We start from the raw sequence: 26,360 nt of genomic DNA on the forward strand, positions 1-26,360 counted from the left end.
TACGAGTAAAAATGCATTAAAAAAATGCACCCGTCGTCATGTCTTTCATAATGATTGTGAACTATATGCAGCTCCCCTTTTATACTATCAGTAGCCATGACTCCAGCCTGCCAAAGGCTATGCTGCACAGTTTGTTTTAGAGAGTAGAAGCGCGACTCTTCTTTCCCCTTACTTTTACTGGGTAGTGAGTGAAAAATCTGTCCCGAATCGAATGTTCCATCCAGAAAAAATGTATTACAAATACATGTAGAGTTACACTCTTAACAAACATGGTTAATTTCAAATAACATCCAACATGCCAAATGGTGCATTGCCAATGAGAAGCTCCAGGTTGCATTATGCTAGGCCACAACCTCTACCCAGTGTCTAAATGTCCCTTACTTTCTCCTTGAACATCTATCCTTAACGCCGCTCCTCTGGTCCCCTCCTGGTCCCAAAGTAGCCAGCTGGGAACAGTGCGTCTGTGCTGACGTCCCGACTAACCTTGGACAGTGGAGGGATTACTTTGCATTTACACTGAATGCTCCTTCATTCCTTAAGACTTATTAGGAATGATAATGAGCTAAGAACAGGGCAGCATGTCCCTTTTTCAACTCTGTGAAATCTTTCTTGTCTTTTTCCCTCACTTCTTTCATTCCGCCTGCCCCCAATTTTTCCACAGCCTCCCCCTGCAACCTCATGCCTGTCCCATTTCCAGTTGTATTAAAAGGGCTCAGGTCAAATCACCAAAAAGGGCCCTTTTATCTATGAACTGCAGGGTTTGATAGATATTTATTTCATGCCTATATTACTGTTAGTCTGTCTGATTTGTTTACTTAGCTGTGGAATATACTTTCTGTGCGAGGCGGGGGTAACACATGGGATGCAATTTACTTTGAACCTCTATTATATTGGATTTCTCTACTGGCTGATCAAGCATGCAAAAAGGACATTTCCTCAGTACTAAAATAAAAACAATAGCGGTGATTAAAAAAACTGTGTGTATCCATGCTGGTACACCAGCACGTGTTGAAAGCAGTATATTTTTACAAGGCCAAACGCTTGTGTGAATTTGTATACAAAATCATTATGCTGAGGGGAAATTGATAAAGCTCATGAGCTGAGAAAGAAAACTAATGGCTCCTGAAGCCTGTCAAGCGACACCTAGGATTACTGATGCTTATTTGACATTAAAAGACCAGGAGTGCACCGCCAAGGTCATACTGAGACGGAATATGCAAGGGTTTAATTCTACAGACCCCTTGACAGAAGCAGATGGGTACCTATGAGGCATGGAGCATTTCACTGACTGATAGGGTTGCCAGAAGTATCAACGTCAGTGGCATCATACAAAGATTAACCAGTAGGATTTTCAAGTAGTAGATGAAACAACGACAGACAACTTTTTTATTGTAGACTTGATAAAAATGTGAAATGTCCACTTCACAATTTCTGCCAATGCTAAAGTTGAACCTTAATAACTATAATAAAAAAGCATGTAAACAAATAGCTTGGGCCTTAAGAGGTTAAATTAGGACAAAAAAAAGCAGTTGGCACCCAGAGGATTCTCCCTGTATGAATCAGAGCTTCTCTTCTTGTCACTCAAACGCACCAGAGATGCAGCCATAACATCAGTTGCTCGACAAAAATGTTTTCATGATTGGGAAAAACAGCAAACAGAGGAGGAGTTACAATGCAAATTTTAAGATAGCGGTGATTAAGCAGTATGAAGTATAATATCCTTTTTATTAGAACCTACATGTAGTTTCACTGATATTTAAATGCATCTTGAAAATTTGGTTTTTTCTTATATTCAGGATTATCTTATATCCGGAACAATGTTGCACTATAATAAAGTAGTGTAATAACATTTGCACAAAACTCTGTATATCACATTGTAATCGGCATATTTTTTGCTTATTTAGTGATATTCACTTACTTATGACTTGTGTGCAACAAACAAGGAATTGGACTTCAAACCATCCATCCATCCATCCATTTTCTGCCGCTTATTCCCTTTCGGGGTCGCGGGGGGCGCTGGCGCCTATCTCAGCTACAATCGGGCGGAAGGCGGGGTACACCCTGGACAAGTCGCCACCTCATCGCAGGGCCAACACAGATAGACAGACAACATTCACACTCACATTCACACACTAGGGCCAATTTAGTGTTGCCAATCAACCTATCCCCAGGTGCATGTCTTTGGAAGTGGGAGGAAGCCGGAGTACCCGGAGGGAACCCACGCATCCACGGGGAGAACATGCAAACTCCACACAGAAAGATCCCGAGCCTGGATTTGAACCCAGGACTGCAGGACCTTCGTATTGTGAGGCAGACGCACTAACCCCTCTACCACCGTGCTACAGTGACTTCAAACCAGTTAAAAATAATTTGATTGTTCGTCATTTCATTTCAGATCATACTTATTCTGACCAAACGTATCACAGTTATCATTCTTATAGCTGTATAGTTGAATGTGCTCAAAAATAAATAAACAAAATAAATAGACAACCTAGCAGAAAACCCACTATTTTGCACGTCCTGTTTATTTTTGCTTCACTGCTAATGTTTTAGTTGAACACACCTCTGTCTTTTTTCCTCTGAGTAAAGAACGATCACTCTGAGAGACAATAAGAGAACTCAGCTTGTACATTTATTGTGCATAATTGAATATCTTTGATGCTGAGACAGCATGGTGTTTATATAAATGTATATTGAGGTATGTTGTTTCTAAATTGGGGGAAAAGATTAATATCTCTTGTTTTCATGTTGGCATTTAAGGTAGCTTTCAGTCCATGACTTTTTCAAAAGTAGAGTTACTCGTTATTTTACCAAAAATGTAATGGAATTACTAACAGAATGGCTGTTTAATAAATGTAATTACAAAGAAATTTACTAATACATAGATGACAGCAGTGTGTGCTGGTTTAAATTTATTTCAAACATGCTATAAAGATGGGTGAAAATGTTACTCTCGTTTTATCAATTTTGTATGGATTTAATTTAGGAGCAAAATGTGATAAAAGGGTTGAAATCCTTTTTGGCACACGAGCGACAAGTTTTTTTGGGGGGGGGTTTTAGTCACATAGTCTATTTTGAGGCACATTTGCGAGTAGATTTGTTGGACCGTACAGCACTGCCCCTGATTTTTTGTTTTTTTTGTCAGGGTTTGCGGTGCATGGCAACGAGTCTGTGAGTGACCATAACAAATAGGCTTGTTAGCTTCTGGCAAGTTTTCCCTAGCAATAGTGGTTGTTACATGGCGGTTATACATTCCCTGTTTCCATATGAGTTGGGAAATTGTGTTAGATGTAAATATAAAGGGAATACAATGATTTGCAAATCATTTTCAACCCATATTCAGTTGAATATGCTACAAAGACAACATATTTGATGTTCAACCTGATAAGACATTTTTTTTTGTTGCAAATAATCATTAACTTTAACATTTGATGCCAGCAACACGTGACAAAGAAGTTGGGAAAGGTGGCAATAAATACTGACAAAGTTGAGGAATGCTCATCAAACACTTATTTGGAACATCCCACAGGTGTGCAGGCTAATTGGGAACAGGTGGGTGCCATAATTGGGTATAAAAGCAGCTTCCATAAAATGCTAAGTAATTCACAAACAAGGATGGGGCGAGGGTCACCACTTTTAAGCAAATTGTCGAACAGTTTTAGAACAACATTTCTAAATGAGCTATTGCAAGGAATTTAGGGATTTTACCATCTACGGTCCGTAAAATCATCAAAAGGTTCAGCGAATCTGGAGAAATCACTGCACGTAAGCAATGATATTACGGACTTTTGATTCCTCAGGCGGTACTGCATCAAAAACCGACATCAGTGTGTAAAGGATATCACCACATGGGCTCAGGAACACTTCATAAAACCACTGTCAGTAGCTACAGTTGGTTGCTACATCTGTAAGTGCAAGTTAAAACACTACTATGCACAGCAAAACCCATTTATCAACAACACCAAGGACCGCCACTGGCTTTGCTGGGCCCGAGCTCATCTAAGATGGACTCGTGCAAAGTGGAAAAGTGTTCTGTGGTCTGACGAGTCCACATTTCCAATTATATTTGGAAACTGTGGACGTGGTGTCCTCCGTAACAAAGAGGAAAATAACCATCCGGAATGTTATCGGCGCAATGTTCAAAAGCCAGCATCTGTGATTGTGTGGGGGTGTATTAGTGCCCAAAACATGGGTAACTTACACATCTGTGAAGGCACCATTAATGCTGAATGGTCAATACAGGTTTTGGAGCAACATATGTTGTCATCCAAGCAACGTTATCATGGACGCCCCTGCTTATTTCAGCAAGACAATGCCAAGCCACCTGTTACAACAGCTTGGTTTCGTAGTAAAAGAGTGCGGGTACTTTCCTGGCCCGCCTGCAGTCCAGACCTGTCTCCCATCGAAAATGTGTGGCGCATTATGAAGCGTAAAATAGGACAGCAGAGACCCCGGCCTGTTGAACGACTGAAGCTTTACATAAAACAAGAATGAGAAAGAATTCCACTTTCAAAGCTTCAACAATTAGATTTCTTAGTTCCCAAACGTTTATTGAGTGTTGTTAAAAGAAAAGGTGATGTAACACAGCGGTGAACATGCCCTTTCCCAACTACTTTGGCACGTGTTGCAGCCATGAATTTCTAAGTTAATTATTATTTGCAAAAAAAAAAAATTAAGTTCATGAGTTTGGACATCAAATATCTTGTCTTTGTAGTGCATTCAACTGAATATGGGTTGAAAAGGATTTGCAAATCATTGGATTCTGTTTTTATTTACATCTAACACAATTTCCCAACTCATATGGAAACGGGGTTTGTATATCTGTAGCTGGTAAATGTGTTGCTACAGTTAAAAGTTGCGGCAGCTCAATGTTTTTTTTGATGTGGGCACACAATCCAAAACAGGTTTGCGCTGAGCATTGTCTGGGTTTCGAAAACTGAGCTCGGGTCTGGGGATAGGATTGGTGCTTTGCATGCCCGTTGGCAGGTATGTTGGTCACTCTCTGGGAGGGAATGGCAGTGATCTGATAATACATTTAATTTCCTAATATTTTCGGAATGATGATGTGGAGAGGGGCGTGTTCCGCGCGTCCCCTGCGGGCGGGGTGTGTGCAGGGGCCTGCCATGAAGCAGCCAACAGGTGAGTGGATACCTCAGCTGGAACGAGTGATCTAATCACCTGTTCCCTTTATTAGCAGCGCTGGAGACCATGTAAGCAGGGAGAAATGAGGACGCAGGAGGACGCAGGACAGAGGCACAGAGACGAACAAGAGACAGCTGAAAAGCTGGACAGACGAACAACTGTGTACAGTAAAAGATGTACTAAAGACTGTGTCAAACCTGAGAAGCTGAACAGACGGACAATTGTGTAAAGTAAAAAATGTATTAAATACTGTGTCAAACCTGTATCCTGAGCTGTGTGATACTGTGACCAGAAGAAGCCGGGCGAGACGCAGGAAACCTCCACAACTGGCACCCAACTTAAGCGAACCACGACGATGTCCACCACATCACTCCTGGAGGCGCTCGGGCAACTACTTGCCGAGGTATCGGCAGCAAGCCGGCAACAGACGCAGCTAATCCAGCAGCTGATGGACAGATCCACGGTAGGAGGGGGAGCAGCGACATCCATGCAGCGAATGGGGGAGGCAGAAGATCCCCACACCTTACTGGATGTCTTCGAGGCCACGGCGACCTCATGCGGATGGCCAGAGGCAGAGTGGGGAGTGAAGGTGCTGCCGCTTCTGGTGGGGGAGGCACAGCGAGCGGCGTTGGCCCTCCCGGCAGCCGCCAGGATGCAGTACGACAACTTACGCCACGCCATGCTAGATCGGGTCGGCAGCAGCTCGGAGGATCACCGGAGGAGGTTCCGAGCGATGAAATTGGGCCAAGAAGACCGACCATTCGTCCTGGCGCAGCAAATGAGGGACGCGGCGAACAGATGGCTTCAACCAAATGGTCAAGATCCTCGAGTGGTTGAAAGAATCCTCCTGGAGCTCTTTGTCGACGCCCTCCCGCCCAGGACCGCAGCATGGGTGAGATACCACCGTCCAACGGAGGTAAAAACAGCAGTGGCACTGGCTGAGGACCACCTAGCGGTCCAGAGGGACAACACACCGAAGGCAGCGGAAAGGCCCATCCCAGCTCCACGCCGACGACTCCCACCACCAGACCGACGGGCACTGGAGTGGCGCCCTCACCTGGCCGGAGGACCGGGAAGCAAGGATCAGGTCCCCACCTTGAACAATCAACACAAGCACACACACACACGCACCCAGTCTCACACACACATGCACATCCAACAAGGGGGGGAAACCGGGGAGCTAATACACTGTCTCCTTGTCTGTTTCAGGGTACCAGCGCTGTCCAGAGAGGGCTTCCCTCACAGAGGGCGCCTCAGACGCCCGGGCCGGTGTGCTGGGGTTGCGGTCAACCCGGTCACGTTCGCCGGAAGTGCTCCGTAATGGAGGTGGAGCATGTGATGCGGGTTGTCGGGATCCCAGCACCCGCCCCCGATCCGGGGGAGACGTACTGTGTCCCAGTAAGAATACAAGGGAGTACATACCGGGCAATGGTGGATTCGGGCTGTAAACAGTCCATGATGCACCAAAACCTGGTTCGACCCGGTGTGTTGAGGCAGGCGACACTGGGAAGAATTAGGTGTATTCATGGGGATGTGCACGAGTACCCGATTGTGCCAGTGGAAATTTGGTATGAAGGTCAAAAGCATAATGTTAAGGTTGCCGCAAGCGCGCACCTTACGCATCCCATAATTTTAGGAACAAATTGGCCGGGGTTTAACCAGTTAGTGACACAATGTGTGGGGATGCGTTCACGGACTGTAGGACAGGGGAATATCCGCGCAGTTCTCGCTGGCGACGCGGATTCATCCGGCACTGACAGGCGGGAACCGGCAGGGGCTTCACGGGAGGCCCCACCGGCCCTCCGCTGGCAGTCCACGGAGGATTTTCCCCTTGAGCAGTCCCGCGATGAAACTTTGCGCGCGGCCTGGGACCAGGTGGTTTGCATAGACGGTCAGCTGGTGCGCCCGGGGAAAATGCAGGTATTCCCCCACTTTGTGATTATTAGGGATAGGTCATATAGAGTGAGCCGTGACACTCAAACAGGTGAGGAGTCCACCCAGTTGTTGGTGCCAAAACCCCGCCGGGAAATGGTTTTCCAGGCGGGGCACTGCAATCCCCTCGCTGGCCACTTGGGGTACGAGAAAACACTCAATCGGGTCATGGTCCGTTTCTATTGGCCAGGCATCCGGGCAGACATACGCCGCTGGTGTGCTGCCTGTCCGGATTGCCAGCTGGTAAACCCGGCGGCCGTCCCGAAGCCCCCTTTGCGCCCATTACCACTCATGGAGGTCCCGTTCGAAAGAATTGGGATGGACCTCATCGGACCATTTAACCCAAGCACACGGGGATATCGCTTTGTGTTAGTTCTGGTGGATTACGCAACGCGGTATCCCAAAGCAGTGCCGCTGCGCTCCATCTCTGCAAAGAGTGTGGCGCAAGCACTCTTCACGGTCATTTCCCGCGTTGGAATCCCGAAAGAGATTTTGACGGACCAAGGCACGTCCTTTATGTCACGCACGATAAAGGAACTGTACGGGTTATTGGGGATTAAAGCGATCCGCACCAGTGTATACCACCCACAAACTGACGGGCTGGTGGAACGGTTTAATAAAACGCTGAAAACCATGATCCGTAAGTTCACGCACGAGGACAAACCTAATTGGGATAAATGGCTGGATCCCCTAATGTTTGCGATGCGGGAGGCACCCCAGACCTCTACCGGTTTTGCACCGTTCGAGTTATTATACGGCAGGAAGCCGCGCGGCGTATTGGACCTAATTAAAGAAAGCTGGGAGGAAGGTTCAAGCCGCAGTAAAAACGAAATACAATACGTTATGGACCTGCGAGCAAAACTCCACCAGGTGGGGCACTTGTCACGCGAAAATTTGCTCCGCGCCCAGCAACGGCAACAGCGTACGTACAACAAGGGAACCCAGCTGAGAAAATTTTCACCGGGAGAAAAAATACTTGTACCACTCCCAACTTCCAGCTCAAAATTACTAGCAGAGTGGCAAGGACCCTTTGAGGTCACACGGCAGGTAAATGATGTGGACTACGAGGTTCGGCGCTCGGACCGAGGTGGAGGCTTACAAATTTATCATGTAAACCTACTGAAAGCATGGAGGGAGGCCGAGCCGCTCTCCATGGTGACGGTAGTGAGAGAGGAGGAGGAGTTGGGGCCAGAGATCCCGCACTCTGCTTCTTCTTCTCCTCTTCCCTGTGATGACCAGCTCACATTGGCTCAAAGAGCGGAGGTTGCTGAGTTACAGTGGCGCTATGCAGATGTGTTCTCCTCGCGGCCCGGGCGCACGTATCTCATCCAACATCATATTGAGACCAGCCCGGGGATTACGGTGCGGTCTCGGCCATACAGGCTTCCCGAGCACAAACGCAAAATAGTGCGGGACGAATTAAAAACCATGCTGGAGTTAGGAGTAATAGAAGAATCCCACAGCGCATGGTGCAGCCCTATCGTTCTTGTAGGGAAGAAGGATGGGTCTGTGCGGTTCTGTGTGGATTACCACAAGGTGAATGAGGTGTCACGTTTTGACGCGTACCCAATGCCTCGGGTCGACGAGCTTCTGGATCGGCTGGGCACTGCTCGTTTTTTAGCGACACTGGATTTAACCAAGGGCTACTGGCAGATTCCCTTATCACCAGAGTCCCGGGAAAAATCGGCCTTCTCCACTCCGGAAGGTTTATACCAGTTCGTGACGCTCCCGTTCAGGTTGTTCGGTGCGCCTGCCACGTTCCAGCGCCTCATGGACCGGGTGCTGCGACCCCACGCTGCATACACGGCTGCCTACCTGGATGATGTTATCATCCAGAGTAGCAGCTGGGAAGATCACCTGCGGCGGGTGGGGGCGGTGCTCGAGTCCTTGAGGCGGGCGGGGCTCACCGCCAACCCTACGAAGTGCGCGGTTGGCCGGAGGGAGGTACAGTATCTGGGGTACCACTTGGGGGGGGAAGGCTGCAGCCACCGGTTGACAAGACGGCGGCAATTGCGGCCTGTCCACCCCCCAAGACTAAAAAAGAGGTGAGGCAGTTTTTGGGACTGGCGGGCTACTACCGTAGATTTATTCCCCGGTTTGCAGACCTGACCAGCCCACTGACGGACCTCACCCGAAAGGGTGCTCCAGACCTGGTCCAGTGGACGGAGCGGTGCCAGCAGGTGTTTGAGGAGGTAAAGAAAGCACTCTGTGAGGAGACAGTACTGCGCATGCCAAATTTTAACATTCCTTTCTGTCTGCAGGCGGACGCGTCGGGCCGGGGACTGGGGGCCGTTTTGACTCAGCGGGTGGAGGGCGTCGATCGCCCCATACTGTACATCAGCCGGAAGTTGTCGGACCGGGAGGCGAGGTACAGTACGGTGGAGAGGGAGTGCCTCGCCATCCGGTGGGCGGTCGGGGCCCTCAGCTACTACCTGCTGGGGCGGACCTTCAGTCTCTGCTCGGATCACAAACCTCTCCAGTGGCTCCGCCGTATGAAAGACGCCAATGCGCGGATCACCCGGTGGTATCTCGCATTGCAGCCCTACAACTTCCGGGTGGTCCACAGGCCGGGGGCTCAGATGGCCGTGGCCGACTTCCTCTCTCGCTCCGCTATTGGGGGGGAGTGGGCGCGGCCGGACGGGTGCCCGGCCTGTGTCTGGCGGTGGAGGCATGTGGAGAGGGGTGTTCCGCGCGTCCCCTGCGGGAGGGGTGTGTGCAGGGGCCTGCCATGAAGCAGCCAACAGGTGAGTGGATACCTCAGCTGGAACGAGTGATCTAATCACCTGTTCCCTTTATTAGCAGCGCTGGAGACCATGAAAGCAGGGAGACATGAGGACGCAGGAGGACGCAGGACAGAGGCACAGAGACGAACAAGAGACAGCTGAAAAGCTGGACAGACGGACAATTGTGTACAGTAAAAGATGTACTAAAGACTGTGTCAAACCTGAGAAGCTGAACAGACGGACAATTGTGTAAAGTAAAAGATGTATTAAATACTGTGTCAAACCTGTATCCTGAGCTGTGTGATACTGTGACCAGAAGAAGCCGGGCGAGACGCAGGAAACCTCCACAGATGAATCTACCAGTAAAATCCCAAAGATCAACTCAAACGCAATTAAAATGCTGCTGTACTGTCACGCTCTTGTCCCAACATCATGTCTCACATGACTCTACTGTTGAAAATGTTGAGGTTGCCGCCCGCTTGCTGGTTATGCAGCAAAAGCCCGAGTCTTTTGTTTTCCCCTCGGTGGTTAGTCTCTCACAAGTTTGTTTTACTGACCGCTCGGACCACCAGTTGAATAGCCCAAATGATAAAAAAGTGAGAACCTAAATAGTACCTTGAGGAACATAATAACTAAAGAAGTTGACTGCATCTGAAGTAAACAAGCTACAACACTTTAGTTACATAAATCACATTACGGGGTAAAAATTTTAACTGCCAAAAAGGAGAGGACTTAAGGATGTGGTTATGTAAATTACAGGTTTGGACCCCAGTGTTATATGTTTGCTCACAAAGTTAAAATGTCAATGCAAGGATCTGCCAATGTGTTTACAGGGGTCAAAGTTCCTTTTTTATAAGACAGGAGCACTATAATATTTTTAGGAATTTGCTGGAAAAATGTTTGTTTTGAACTGAACTTGGGGGCAGAAATGGTGTAATTCCCGGGTCAAATTTGGCCCAAGGGCCACCAGCTGAATAGTCCTGTACTACAGTGTATATCGTAATTTGATATTTCTGTAAAAAGCCAATAAAACCAACTCTACAAACACAGACCTTTAAAACAGTACACATTATCTCTCTTCTCTCTCAGGCGTGGATGTGTGGCCCATTCAAGTCAACCGTAGCGGCATTACAGGATGAGGGAAAGGAGGCATAGAGCGGTCAAAAGACAGCGTCGAGAAATAAGGGGCAGTATGTTTGACAGATGGATATTGCTGTGTCACAGAAATGCTAAAGAGAAATAGAAACCTGTGCCACTAGTCAGACAGTGAAGGCTGGATGGCGTCCAGCTCAGGGCAGACCTCCACACAACAGAAGACACGTGCTGTCAATTTCAACATTTCAATAGCACTCGAAAAACAACTCATCATTGTAGCTCAAGTTTTTTGGCACAAATTCTACATGCATCCAGGTGAACTATTGTACTTAACCTTACCTGGTGCTTGGTATTATGGCAGGGCGACCTTATGGGCTAGAAGTCATCACCAATGTAAACGTATGTAATTATCTGGCACATGCTTACAATTTAATGCACACAAAGCCTATGTTCACACTGCAGGGTCTGATGTCCAGTTCGGATTATTTTGTCAAATCCAATCATTTAATGTGGCTGTTCACGTTGCACAAAAATGTATTGACTAATGTGACGGACAGACATGACGTCTGCACTGCAGTGTTTATGGAAGTAAACATGGGTCTCAGTACTGGCACATTTGTGGAAAGTTCAAAGTTTTTGTGCAATCAACGTCAACATTTTCTGAACCGAATTAATGCGTGTAGAATATTGAGAAGGAAGAGGACAAATATTTAGCCTCTGGCAGTTTTACGGGATATTTTGCTTCAATGTCTGCTTGAAAAACGCGTATGTGGGTGAGCAGTCGGAGAAAGGTGTGTTGGAACTTTCACATGAGTTCCTAATACATTATTTTCACCTGTTTTCTGCTCCATCAGCAACTATTTATTTTGCAACTGTCTATTTTTTATTAATTATTATGACACATCGCTTTTTCATGACGTTCTGGTCGGATGAATGTGACTGGAGCGCAAGCGCGTTCACATTGAGAACGTGTCGCATTAATATCCGATTTATGTCCACATATCATAGAGGCTGGTTGAATGTGAAAAAACTGGAATTGCACTGTTCAAACTGACATGAAAAAATTTACAAACGGAATTGATCTGCAGCGTGAACGAGGCCAAAATGCAAATTCATTTCCTGTCTTAACGTACAGTATGTTTTTAAACTGCTTTATTTAAAGGGACTGTTTGCAACATTTACACAGATGCCTGGAGGGCGCCCACTTTCCAATTTATTTTACACAGAATATCCCGCCCTCTCATGGCATCTTGTATGTAATGACGTAATTACGTAACTATGTAACACATGCACACACGTTAGCTTTAGATGTTGTTAGCTAATATTAGCAATTTGAATAGTTAGGGTTAGCTGTCATTGAGTGTTTATTCTATCATAACAACAACATGACTGCAAATTTTTCATTGCTTTTCTTGGACTGCTTTTTTACATGTGCACGTGTGTTGACGAGACCGGGTAAGTGACCGCCTTAAACAGCAATCATCGAGCCGGTACAACATTTAACTACATAAACTTTGCAATTGTGAAAAATATAGATTATTGTCAAGCCACTAATTGTAACATTGGCTAGCTGGTGGTGTTCTTGTTATATTTTTTGGTTTAAAAAATGTTACTGTGAGGAAGTGGCAAACAGCACCTTAAAGTGCGTGTGCGCTTGTTTGGCATGTATGAATAGGTGTGCTGCAGCTGCAGGGTGGCACAATACATAGAAAAGTACAAACATCAGGTACAACAATAAAAGCACAAAAAGGGAAAAATTGAAAAACGTTCATTGTTTACCTTTTCTTGTACTAGCAGTGGCATTTTAATAAAGATGATGACTTTCAATGAATGATCTGTTTAAGCAAAGACAGGAGGGGTGAGAGAAAAAGAGAGAGAGGTTGGGAGAAAAAAAGGATAATTAATTACTTTTGTGAGCTATTGCATGAGAGAGACAATAAACCTGCCTGGTCGCCATGGATATGACATATTTGTTCTGAAAACAACACAATAATTAGCGAAGGAGGAAGATCCGGCGAGAATATGAGAGCCCAGGGTTTAAAGCGCCAGTCATCTATTCTTGTCTTGATCTTCATCCTTTAAAAAATATGCAAACATACTGAGAACAAACACTGACCATTTTTTTACAGAAAAGTCTGTAAAATGAAATCTCACATCTCCCTACTAGGCAGACAGGCAGAGTTATGAACACAGTTTTTAAACAGATTGTTTGTTCTACAGGAGGTGGAAGTCATAAAACCTGCCTGTCAGCCACTCTAAGCAGGAACTTGCACAAAAATCATATTAACCATTTCTAATAGTCTGTGTCCTTTGGTGCATAAACAGCCATTTCTTGGAACTGTTTACTCAGAATGAGTTGTCTTGTTTATGCACAAATGAGTGAAGATGGACTTATTTAGGCAGAACAAATCAAGTTAAAGCTGCAAATAAAATATTAAAAAATCTAATATTAATGATAAAAAATTATACGAAACACAACTTCCCCCTTTTAAGCTCGCAATGTTGAAAGCGCTATAATGACGTTCCTCTATTTAAAGCAGTGTTTTTCAAACTTTTCTGAGCCAAGGCACATTGCATTCATTTAAAAAAATCCCCAGGCACACAACCAACAGAAATCATTGAAAACTGAAACTCAGCAGTCGATATCGACAACAAAAAGTATTTTTCGCAATTGTTGGATATGAATTCAAACCACAACCAACCATGTTTCACTATAGCTCTTGTCTCAAAGTAAATGGTAAATTGGTTATACATGTATAGCACTTTTCTACCTTCAAGGTACTCAAAGCGCTTTGACACTATTTCCACATTCACCCATTCACACAAACATTCACACACTGATGGCAGGAGTTGGAATGCAAGGCCCTAACCACGACACATCAGGAGCAAGGGTGAAGTGTCTTGCAGGACACAACAGACATGACGAGGTGGGTAGAAGGTAGCGATTGAACCAGGTTGCTGGCACGGCCACTCTCCCAACCGCGCCACGCCGTCCCCAAGTAGGTGTACTGTCACGACCAGTCACATCACGTTGTGACTTATTTTGAGGTTTTTGACGTTTTCCTGTGTGTCGTGTTTTAGTTCTTGTCTTACGCTCTTATTTCGGTGGCTTTTCCTGTTTAGTTAATATTTCCCTGTAGCAGTTTTATGTCTACCTTGAACGATATTCCCTGCACCTGCTTTGTTTTGGCAATCAGGACTATTTAAGTTGTGCGGACACTATCCTTCTTTGTGGGTAAATTGTTGATTGTCATGTCATGTACGGTTGAACTTTGTGGACTCCGTCTGCTCCATGCGCTGTAAGTCTTTGCTGTCGTCCAGCATTCTGTTTTTGATTACTTTGCCGCAAGTTCTGTTTTAGTTTAGTTTTGCATAGCCATCCCTAAGCTTCAATGCCTTTTCTCAGCAGCACTAGCCTTTTGTTTATTTTTGGTTTAAGCATTAGATACCTTTTTACCTACACGCTGCCTTGCAAATATTTTGATTACAACAAACCATGTGAAGCGACCGGAATGAGAATCAGCACCTCCAAGTCCGAGTCCATGGTTCTCGCCCGGAAAAGGGTGGAGTGCCATCTCCGGGTTGGGGAGGAGACCCTGCCCCAAGTGGAGTAGTTCAAGTACCTAGGAGTCTTGTTCACGAGTGGGGGAAGAGTGGATCGTGAGATCGACAGGCGGATCGGTGCGGCGTCTTCAGTAATGCGGACGTTGTATCGATCCGTTGTGGTGAAGAAGGACCTGAGCCGGAAGGCAAAGCTCTCAATTTACCGGTCGATCTACGTTCCCATCCTCACCTATGGTCATGAGCTTTGGGTCATGACCGAAAGGATAAGATCACGGGTACAAGCGGCCGAAATGAGTTTCCTCCGCCGGGTGGCGGGGCTCTCCCTTAGAGATAGGGTGAGAAGCTCTGCCATCCGGGAGGAGCTCAACGTAAAGCCGCTGCTCCTCCACATCGAGAGGAGCCAGATGAGGTGGTTCGGGCATCTGGTCAGGATGCCACCCGAACTCCTCCCTAGGGAGGTGTTTAGGGCACGTCCAGCTTGTAGGAGGCCACGGGGAAGACCCAGGACACGTTGGGAAGACTATGTCTCCCGGCTGGCCTGGGAACGCCTCGGGATCCCCCGGGAAGAGCTAGACGAAGTGGCTGGAGAGAGGGAAGTCTGGGCTTCCCTGCTTAGGCTGCTGCCCCCGCGACCCGACCTCGGATAAGCGGAAGATGATGGATGGATGGATGGATGTTCCCGACATCTACAAAGCAATTAGCTACCTTCTGCCACCTACTGAAATGGAAGAGTATTACACCGTTACTCTACACGGTGGGCTCTAGAGAGCACAGGCACTCAACAACGGCACACTATTTGCGGATTATAACTACTGGTTTGCATTAAATATTTTTAACCCAATTAGGTGAAATTACATAATTTCCCACGGCACACCAGACTGTATTTCATGGCACACTGTAATTTACAGTATATGACACTGTGTGAGGGCTAGAGTACCTGTTAATAGACGGTTTCACTAACTTTTCCCCAGGAATGTCGCTGCCATGTCAACAAAAGATGACCGTTTAAAAGCTTTAATCTAGATAATAAACACAATACAATACTAATATTTTAGATTTAAGAGCAAGAGTACATGACTTAATTTACAGTATATGACACTGAATGAGGGCTATACTACCTTTTTATGGACAGTTTCACTAAGTTTTCCCCATAAATGTCACTACCATGTCAAGATGACTGTTTTTGACAGCGTCATGGGCCCTGCAATGAGGTGGCAACTTGTCCAGGGTGTACACCCCTTCCGCCCGATTGTAGGTGAGATAGGCACCAGCGACCCCCGTGACCCAAAAAGGGAATAAGCGGTATAAAATGGATGGATGGATGGAGAGCGTTATGCTAGATAATAAACACAATACTAATATTTTAAGATTCGGGAGCATGAGTATATGACTTAATTTACAGTATATGACACTTTATGAGGGCAATACTACCTGTTTATGGACAGTTTCACTAAGTTTTCCCCATAAATGTTGCCAACATGTCAAGAAAAGATGTCCGTTTGAAAGCTTCATGTTAGATAATAAACAATACATTACTAATATTTTAGATTTGGGAGCACTAGTATATGACTTAATTTACAGTATATGACACTGTATGAGGGCTATACTACCTGTTTATGGACAGTTTCACTAAGTTTTCCCCATATATGGCGCTACCATGTCAAGAAAATATGTTCGTTTGAAAGCTTTATGCTGGATAATAAATACAAGACTAATATTTTAAATTTGGGAGAACGAATACCTGACTTAAATTACAGTATATGACACTGTATAGGGGAATACTTCCTGTTTATGGACAGTTTCACTAAGTTTTCCCCGTAAATGTTGCTACCATGTCTAGAAAAGATGTTCGTTTGAAAGCTTTATGCTAGATAGTAACACAATACAATACTAATATTTTAGATTTGGGAGCATGTGTATATGACTTAATTTACAGTATATGACACTGTATGAGGGCAATACTACTTGTTAATGGACAGTTTCACTAAGTTTCCCCCATAAATGTCGCTGCCATGTCAACAAAAGATGACCATTTAAAAGTGTTATGCTAGATAATAAATGCAAGACAATACTAATATTTTAGATTTAGGAGCACAAGTATATGACTTAATTTACAGTATATGACACTGTATGAGGGCTATACTACCTGTTTATGGACAGTTTCACTAAGTTTTCCCCATAAATGTCACTACCATATAGAAGCTGACTGTGTGAAAGCTTAATGCTAGATAATAAATACAATACACTACTAATATTTTAAGTTTGGGAACATGAGTATATGACTTAATGTCAAGAAAAGATGTTGGTTTGAAATCTTTATGCTAGATAATAAACAATACAATACTAATATTTTAGATTTGGTAGCACGAGTATATGACTTAATTTACAGTATATGACACTGTATGAGGGCAATACACTTGTTTTTGGAGAGTTTCACTAAGTTTTCCCCAAAAATGTTGCTACCCTGTCAAGAAAAGATGTTCGTTTGAAAGCTTTAAGCTGGATAATAAATACAAGACTAATATTTTAAATTTCAGAGGACGAGTACCTAACTTAATTTACAGTATATGACACAGTATAGGGGAATACTACCTGTTCATGGACAGTTTCACTAAGTTTTCCTCGTAAATGTTGCTACCATGTCAAGAAAAGATTTTCGTTTGAAAGCTTTATGCTAGATAGTAACACAATACAATACTAATATTTTAGGTTTGGGAGCATGAGTATATGACTTAATTTACAGTATATGACACTGTATGAGGGCTATATTACCTGTTTATGGACAGTTTCACTAAGTTTTCCCCAAGAATGTTGCTGCCATGTCAAGAAAAGATGACTGTTTCAGAGCGTTATGCTAGATAACAAACACAATGCTAATATTTTAAGATTTGGGAGCACGAGTATGACTTAATTTACAGTATATGACACTGTATAAGGGCAATACTACTTGTTTATGGACAGTTTCATTAAGTTTTCCCCATAAATGTCGCTGCCATGTCAAGAAAAGATGACCATTTAAAAGTGTTATGCTAGATAATAAACGCAAGACAATACTAATATTTTAGATTTAGGAACACGAGTATATGACTTAATTTACAGTATATGACACTGTATGAGGGCTATACTACCTGTTTATGGACAGTTTCACTAAGTTTTCCCCATAAATGTCACTACCATATAGAAGCTGACTGTGTGAAAGCTTAAAGCTAGATAATAAATACAATACACTACTAATATTTTAGGTTTGGGAACATGAGTATATGACTTAATGTCAAGAAAAGATGTTTGTTTGAAATCTTTATGCTAGATAATAAACAATACAATACTAATATTTTAGATTTGGTAGCACGAGTATATGACTTAATTTACAGTATATGACACTGTATGAGGGCAATACTACTTGTTTATGGACAGTTTCACTAAGTTTTCCCCATAAATGTCGCTGCCATGTCAACAAGACATGACCATTTAAAAGCGTTATGCTAGATAATAAACGCAAGACAATACTAATATTTTAGATTTAGGAGCACGAGTATATGACTTAATTTACAGTATATGACACTGTATGAGGTCTATACTACCTGTTTATGGACAGTTTCACTAAGTTTTCCCCATAAATGTCACTACCATATAGAAGCTGACTGTTTAAAAGCTTAATGCTAGATAATAAATACAATACACTACTAATATTTTAGGTTTGGGAACAAGAGTATATGACTTAGTTTACAGTATATGACACTGCTGTATACTACCTGTTTATGGACAGTTTCACTAAGTTTTCCCCATGAATGTCGCTGCCTTGTCAATAAAAGATGGCCGTTTAAGAGCGTTATGCTAGACAATAAACACAAGACAATAATAATAGCTTAGTTTCAGGAGCACGAGTTCTGGTGTTTTTAGCGCGGTGGTAAAAGTTGCGATGAGCGTCTGAACTTTGTCAATTTACACTTTTGAAGCTTTAAGCGCATTTGGCAGATATGAAATGGGTATGAAAACGTGTACTTTGTGGTCGCTGCACAGTTAAAAGAGAGACAGCACATGCGGCCGCTGTCATCTCCGCTGACGCCAGCGCCGAAGGAAGTCCCGCCGGCGGAGAGTGAGCGGCGACCGCGGTGAATGTGTCTGGATGTCCGCCCACTTGGAGTCCTCCGTGGCTGCCGCTCGACTCACTCCCGTGTCGCCTCCAGCGAGGACTTCCAGGCGGAGGGAGGGGGATACGTGAAACATGCAGAGTTGGAGGAAAAGCCAAACTCTTACCTGTGTGGACTTTGTCGTCCTGTCGCCACTTCCAACTACACCGCGACCTCCTGCCTTGACGGTGAAGTGGCGTCATAACAGGGGTCGCGCTACTCTTGTTGATATTATTATGATTTTAATTTGGGGGGAGGGGGGTGGTTTTCACGTTTTATTGAAGCATTTTCTCATTTCTTACACGGAGAGTCGCTCGGAAGATGTGCCCTGGAGACCTGCTCAAGCGGGAAGAGGAGTTCTTAATTGAATTTGTGGCTTCACAGGTGTGGCTTGGAAAAAGTGGCCTGGATTGTGTTTTTGTTTTATGATAAGAAAAACACGCAGACTCGCAACAAACACGGCTGTAGACGCAAAGTTAAATCATGATTTAGAACCTTACCCGAGCATAAACCATGCATGGTTAATCCAGGAGAGTCTTGATACCAATTTCCCTGACCCAGTCACACACAAAGATGTTGTAGGGCTCCATACTTTTCCAAGTTTTCAATCGTTTTGTTGTGTAGAATATGGCGTCTACAGCACAAAAAGTTTGATATGTCTGGGAACGCGACCGACGGATAATCCTTGGTATCACTCGACAAATCTTCTTTTGATAATGTACTTGGATAGAATCTATTGAAGTGTGATTTTTTTTTTTGCTTGTACCTGCTTTTTGCAGGAAGCTCTTGGCCCCTGGCGTACTCGGATAGTTTGCACACTGCTGGCTGCACAACAGCAATCCTGGCTTGTTTGACCACCACTGGTTTTCACTTTTCAGGAAGAAGTAACATGACAGAATACAAGCAATTTACTGTTGCGTTATCGCCTCGAAGCTTGTGAAAGTTCATTCTTGATTATAAATCATGCCTCTCACCTTGATTGTAAAATTATGTCGACATAAACTGAGAAGTCGGTACACTTTGACAGCTAATTTAGACCCCAAGATGGTAAGAAAGACAAGTAAAAGACACTGGTCTGCACCCACCCTTCTTTTTTTTTAAACTGCACAAGGATTATGAGTAATTCTTCATCTAAACGTGAATATATCAGCAGACTTTGTACAGTGAGAGCTGTTTTATTATGTTTGTTGGCGCTCATGAAGTTTGCAGTGAGCAGTAATCAGTAGCTATGTGCACATAGGAAAACATGTTTTAATCAGCCATGCCGGATAAAATTGAAAGTCAGCAAAGCCTGCCAATGATCTAACAAAATGGCGGGCATTGGGCTTTCTGAAACTTACAGTGAACAAACAAGCCAGTTTAAACTTTAGTTGAAATTAGATAAAGCTTGTTGTTGTTTTTAATATTTGTTATATTTGTTTCATAACAACGTATTCCATCTGCTCTCTGTTTTCCTTGCACATTTAAGTTAAATGCTACATATTTACCTGTGGGGTATCTTGAGCCAGGACATTGTTTTGTTTTTTTTGCATATTAGTGCTTGATTTTTAAATGCAATAAATACCCACTACCTATGTATTTGCATTCAGAGGTGTATTAACATGTTTTAAATCAATGAAATGAAAAGAAGACACCTAAAAATACATTTTGCATTAAAATACTCCGACTTGTTTAACCGTTTATTTAAAAAAAAGAAACAACATGGGTGTATTACCCAAGGCACCGTCAAGAACACTGAAAAAATATATTTTGTAGGTGGCAATGAATGGGCTAGAGGACCCCACAACGATACTCTTGCAGAGGGCCCAGAGTTCCTAGCAACGGCCGTGGCCATGCACACCAATTGTGGTCATACCAGTTCATACCTAAAAAAAAAATTCAAAACTAATCATTGCCTTATACATATAAAATTTGACATGTATAAGTATGTAATGCAGCGGAACAGTGGCCAGTGGTTAGCAGTTTTCCCAGTGTACTTCGGTTTACTCACATGTTCCGTTGATGAGTGTGAATGGTGCTTGTCGAAATCTACCCTGTGATTGTATGGCAACCTGTGCAGAGTGTACATCACTTTTTGCCCAGAGTCAACAGTCAGCTAATTTCCTAAGAAAATTACCAATACAATAGATGGAAACAGTGTGTAGCTGCAGTGTTTATGGACTTAACAAAAGCAATTGACACAATTAATCATCATATCTTAAGAAATTAGAACATAGTGCATACTTGACAACCCTCCCGGATTTTCCAGGAGACTCCCGAAATTCAGCCCCTCGCCCGAAAACCTCCCGGGACAAATCTTCTCCCGAAAATCTCCCGAAATTCAGGCGGAGCTGGAGGCCACGCGCCCTCCAGCTCCAAGCGGACCTGAGTGACGTGTCGCCAGTCTGTTTTCATGTCCGCTTTCCCACAGTATAAAGAGCGCGTTTGCTCAATGACGTTATAACTGTAGAATGATCGAGGGCGAGTTCTTGGTTTCTTATTGGGGTTTATTGTTAGGCAGTTTCATTAAAGTCTTCCCTGCCCGGTAATAACACACAACAACAGCAGTCACATTTTCGTCTACCGTAAAGCAGTTGGTCTGCCGTAAGCGCCAATGTTGTGAACTTGTGACACTCTTAAACAGGACAATGCTGCCATATACTGCACATACAATAGAATAGCTTGTAGAATAGAATGTACTTTAATTTAATTCAGCACCACAATTCGCTTACAATAAACAATGATAATAATAAATGATATAATATATATAATATATTATGTATATAATATATAATGTATGAATAATATAAAGATATTCTACATAGATTCTACATTTAAGTGCAGTCAAGGAACATATGCACTATATAGTCTGATGACTGTCAGTATGAAGGACTTCCTGTGTCGTTCCGTGTTACATTTTGGGAGTCTGAGCCTTCCACTGAACGTGCTCCTTCTCTCCGCAAGGTCCGATTGTAGTGGGTGGGAGGTATTGTCCATAATGCCTAAGAGTTTTGCTAGACTTCTTCTCTGCCAGAGAGTCTAGCTGTGGTTAGAAAAATAGTGACAAATATGGACATTTCAACCCTTAACTCATCAATGAGTAGATGAGTGTTATGTGTGTGTGTATGTGTAAATAAATGAACAATAAAATTCAAGTATTTCTTTTATATATATAAATAAATATATATATATATATATATATATATATATATATATGTATATATAATAAATATATATATAGCTACAATTCACTGAAAGTCAATTATATATATATATATGTATATATATATATATAATATACATATATATTTCATATATATATATTAAATATTTGACTCTTTATCATGCCCCCAACAACGCCCCGCCCCCAACAACGCCCCTCCACCCTCCACCTCCCGAAATCAGAGGTCTCAAGGTTTGCAAGTATGACGTAGTGACATCAGAAGGTTGGTCTTGAACTGGGTAAGAAGCTACTTAACTAACAGGAAGCAATACATGAGGCATGAAACACACGTCTGCAACTCTAAATATATCTTGCGGCGTACTCCAGGGATCAATTGTGGGACCAAAATGGTTCAATCTTTACATGAACGACATTTGTAAAATTACAAAAAACTTAAAGTTAGATCTATTTGCAGATAATACGACCGCATTTTGTACCGGAAAGAACACACAAGAACCTATACAAATAACAGAATAAATGCATACATTAAAGAGATGGTTTGACAAAAACAGACTATCCTTGAATCCAAGTAATTAGGGACGGCGTGGCGCAGTGGGAGAGTGGCCGTGCGCAACCCGAGGGTCCCTGGTTCAATCCCCACCTAGTACCAACCTCGTCACGTCCGTTGTGTCCTGAGCAAGACACTTCATCCTTGCTCCTGATGGGTGCTGGTTAGCGCCTTGCATGGCAGCTCCCTCCATCAGTGTGTGAATGTGTGTGTGAATGGGTAAATGTGGAAGTAGTGTCAAAGTGCTTTGAGTACCTTGAAGGTAGAAAAGCGCTATACAAGTACAACCCATTTATTTATTATCATTTATTTAATACTAAAATAATGGTATTCAGTAAACACTAATATAAATAAACGGAAGTAGACATTGACAGGGTAAAATAAATCACATTTTGGGGTGTAATAACATGAACTGGAAATCTCATATAAAGATATATAACACAAGATTAAGTCAGACATTAAGAGTGTTACTAAAACGGCCTTCTTTCATCTCCGTAATATCGCTAAAATTCGCTCCATTTTGTCCACTAGCGACGCTGAGATCATTATCCATGCGTTTGTTACTTTTCGTCTCGTATTATTTTTGGGTCTCCCCATATCTAGCATTAAAAGAGTACAGTTGGTACAAAATGCGGCTGCTAGACTTTTGACAAGAACAAGAAAATTTGATCATATTACGCCTATACTGGCTCACCTGCACTGGCTTCCTGTGCACTTAAGATGTGACTTTAAGGTTTTATTACTTACGTATAAAATACTAAACGGTCTAGCTCCAGTCTATCTTGCCGATTGTATTGTACCATATGTCCCGGCAAGAAATCTGCGTTCAAAGGACTCCGGCTTATTAGTGATTCCCAGAGCCCAAAAAAAGTCTGTGGGCTATAGAGCGTTTTCCGTTCGGGCTCCAGTACTCTGGAATGCCCTCCCGGTAACAGTTCGAGATGCTACCTCAGTAGAAGCATTTAAGTCTTATCTTAAAACTCATTTGTATACTCTAGCCTTTAAATAGACCCCCTTTTTAAACCAGTTGATCTGCCCTTTCTTTTTCTTTTTCTCCTCTGCCCTCCTCTCCCTTGTGGAGGGGGAGCGGAGGGGACTCAGGTCCGGTGGCCATGGATGAAGTACTGGCAGTCCAGAGTCAGGACCCAGGTTGGGGACATCTCTGCGCTGCTGATCCGCCTCCGCTTGGGATGGTTTCCTGCTGGCTCCACTACGGACGGGACTCTCACTACTATATTGGATCCACCTCGGACTGGACTCTCATCGTTAAGTTGGATCCACTATGGATTGGACTTTCACAATATCATGTTAGACCCGCTCAACATCCATTGCTTCCGGACCCTTGTCATCATTGTTACTGTCACCAACGTCCCACTGGGTGTGAGTTTTTCATTGCCCTTATGTGGGCTCTGTACCGAGGATGTCATTGTGGATTGTGCAGCCCTTTGAGACACTTGTGATTTAGGGCTATATAAATAAACATTTATTGATTGATTGAAGATGGCAAGAACTATGTCAATAATGAATAAAGCCAAATATGTACTGGACCAAAAATCACTCCATATTCACTACTGCTTGCTAGTGTTGCAATATCTGACTCACTGTTCAGAAATATGGGGAAATAATTACAAAAGTACGCCTAATTCACTAACCATGTTACAAAAAAGATCTGAAAATTGAAAATCTTTATTTGTTGAATCAAAAATATTAAAATTAAACGATTTGGTAAACTATATGTGATGGCCCTGCAATAAGGTGATGACTTGTCCAGGGTGTACCCCACTTTTCGCCCGTGTGCAGCTGGGATTGGCTCCAGCACCCCTGCGCCTTCGTAAGGTACAAGCGGTAGAAAATAGATGGATGGATGGATTTGGTGTATTTGCAAACAGCTAAAATTAGGCACAAAGCAAACAATAACCTGCTACCAAAATGTATAACAACTCTTCACAACAAAACAGGAATATAGCCTTAGGGAAAATTTAACACAAAACATTTGTTTGCACTTAAAACATTTAGCACAACAGTATGTGGAATTAAATTATGGAATGGATTAAGCAAATAATTCAAACAATGTCCCAATTTGATCCAGTTCAAGAAACTGTTAGAACTCAAGAGTGTTTACAAAGTACAATGAATGAGAATCTTTAACCTGAAATAAGCCCTGCGATGAGGTAGCAACTTGTCCAGGGTGTACGCCGCCTTCCGCCCGATTGTAGCTGAGATAGGCGCCAGCGCCCCCCGCGACCCCGAAAGGGAATAAGCGGTAGTAAATGGATGGATAATTAGATAATACAATTTATTAACAACTATTTATACATGAGTACATTATTGGTTATTTATCTACTTTGTGAAACAAATTTAGCAAAGGAAGTGAAAAATTAAATGTGTTAGAAATTGCTATGAAATGGAAATGGGGTTGGATTAAATAAGATCGGCCTCTTCCTACTCTTATTCAGACATGTTGTAATGAGAAACTAGAAATATGTGACGTACAGTACCATTTTGTAACTATATGCATGTTCTTAAAATTAAAACTAGAACCATTCCTAAAGTTAAAGTGACTAAATGTCTTATTACAATCTTGGATCTTGCAAGTGCAACAAACATTTTGTCACTGAATGAAAGGTGTAAGTAACCGTTTTGTACAAGCCTTTAAGTGTCTAGGCTGATGCACTAACCGCAATGTGGCAAGTTTTTGGCAAGCATGCTTAGGTGGCTTTATGACATACATGGTTAATTCTAGGCAACAATACTAGAGTATCTTGACGCAATACATGGTTGGTTTCTGGCAGTAATACTTTACACAGCACATGGCTAGTTTTCTGGCAACAATTATTGGCTAGAATTATGTAACACAAGTTATTAGTGTTTGTCGGACCGAGCAGATAAGCAAACACAATGATGCAAAAGTAGATTTGCCAGTAGTTAGGTTTCGGCAATCCGACCGCATAATTTACTAATTTGATTAATGGCAATGACTTCCCAATAGAAACCACATAACAAGACAGGTTTGTACTGATTTATTTACCATAATGGCAACATTTGAATAAGTGATGATGAACCTTGTATGCCCTTATGTTTACTCCGCTTTTCTTCTACAGCCCAAAACACGTAAGTAAGGTCAACTGAAACCCTAAAGATTGTCTGTATGTTTGAATGCGAGTGTACAAGGTTGTTTGTGTTTAGCTTTCCTGTGATTGACTGCTAAGGTCTGTCCTAGCTAAATGTTTTGCTTTAAGTTTTAAATTAAAAAGGGAAATGACTTATTCGTCCTTTGTTATTTCAAACACATGTCTCACATCCTTTTCAATCACTGCCTCCATCAGCATGTTTACCTTCAATCTACAAAACACAAATGTCACTTCCTCTTTTGGTTTTCGCTCACCTTTCCTGCTATACGTCAATAATTTGCCTGCAACGTATTCTGAGCAGGAAGCTCCTTGAAGCAAAGTCTGTTGTATCTTAAACTTTCCTTATCTAAATTCTGCAGTCCCGCTATCTATTGACACACCGATTATTGCCAATTAGCAGTTTTGTGACATGTCCTGTTGTACATAATGAAGAATCAAAAGGATCGATAGCACAAAGGAGCTGCTGAACATTTGTGATAGGGTTCAAAATGACTAATGTTGGGGAAAGCACAAATACATTTTAAAGCGTTTGTCGTAGAAAAATCCAATAAACAGTAGTACAAATTATTTTTAAACCTTTGCACTGGGTGAATGGACAAAAAAAGGTAATTCAAGGTTGCTGAAGTACAGGATTCTGAAACATCTAGCCATTCGAAGGGGAATTGATATTGAAAAATTTACATTTCTATGTTCGACTTGAATATATATTTTTTTAAAAAGTTCTTACAAAATACTTTGACCTAGTAATTGTTTCTCGGTGTTTACTGAAGCCAACCACCAACTATAAACAAAATATCAACATGGTGTAGTGAATCAAAATGTGATAGATCTTCATATAGTTAGGACTATTAAAGGTGAAAAGCTCTTAATAATAGTTTATTTCATGTCCGGTACCCTTGAATGTGTTAACAGGAGCCGCTCACCAGCCCGCCC

The 26,360-nt window shown here is 42.9% G+C and overlaps 1 long non-coding RNA gene across 1 annotated transcript in view; it reads right to left on the reverse strand.

Annotated features, from left to right (window-relative positions):
- LOC133554767 (uncharacterized) overlaps positions 1-18,895 on the reverse strand; it is a 31,418-nt gene extending 12,523 nt beyond the window's left edge. The window contains exons 1-2 of the long non-coding RNA XR_009807201.1: positions 18,714-18,895; positions 12,672-12,727 (exon numbers count right to left, since the gene is read on the reverse strand). This is a non-coding gene — a long non-coding RNA (uncharacterized LOC133554767). The remainder of the gene's footprint in view (positions 1-12,671; positions 12,728-18,713) is intronic.
- Between the last annotated feature and the right edge of the window lie 7,465 nt (positions 18,896-26,360).

Source organism: Nerophis ophidion, linkage group LG06 (genome assembly GCF_033978795.1).
Source record: "Nerophis ophidion isolate RoL-2023_Sa linkage group LG06, RoL_Noph_v1.0, whole genome shotgun sequence".
NCBI lineage: Eukaryota > Metazoa > Chordata > Actinopteri > Syngnathiformes > Syngnathidae > Nerophis > Nerophis ophidion.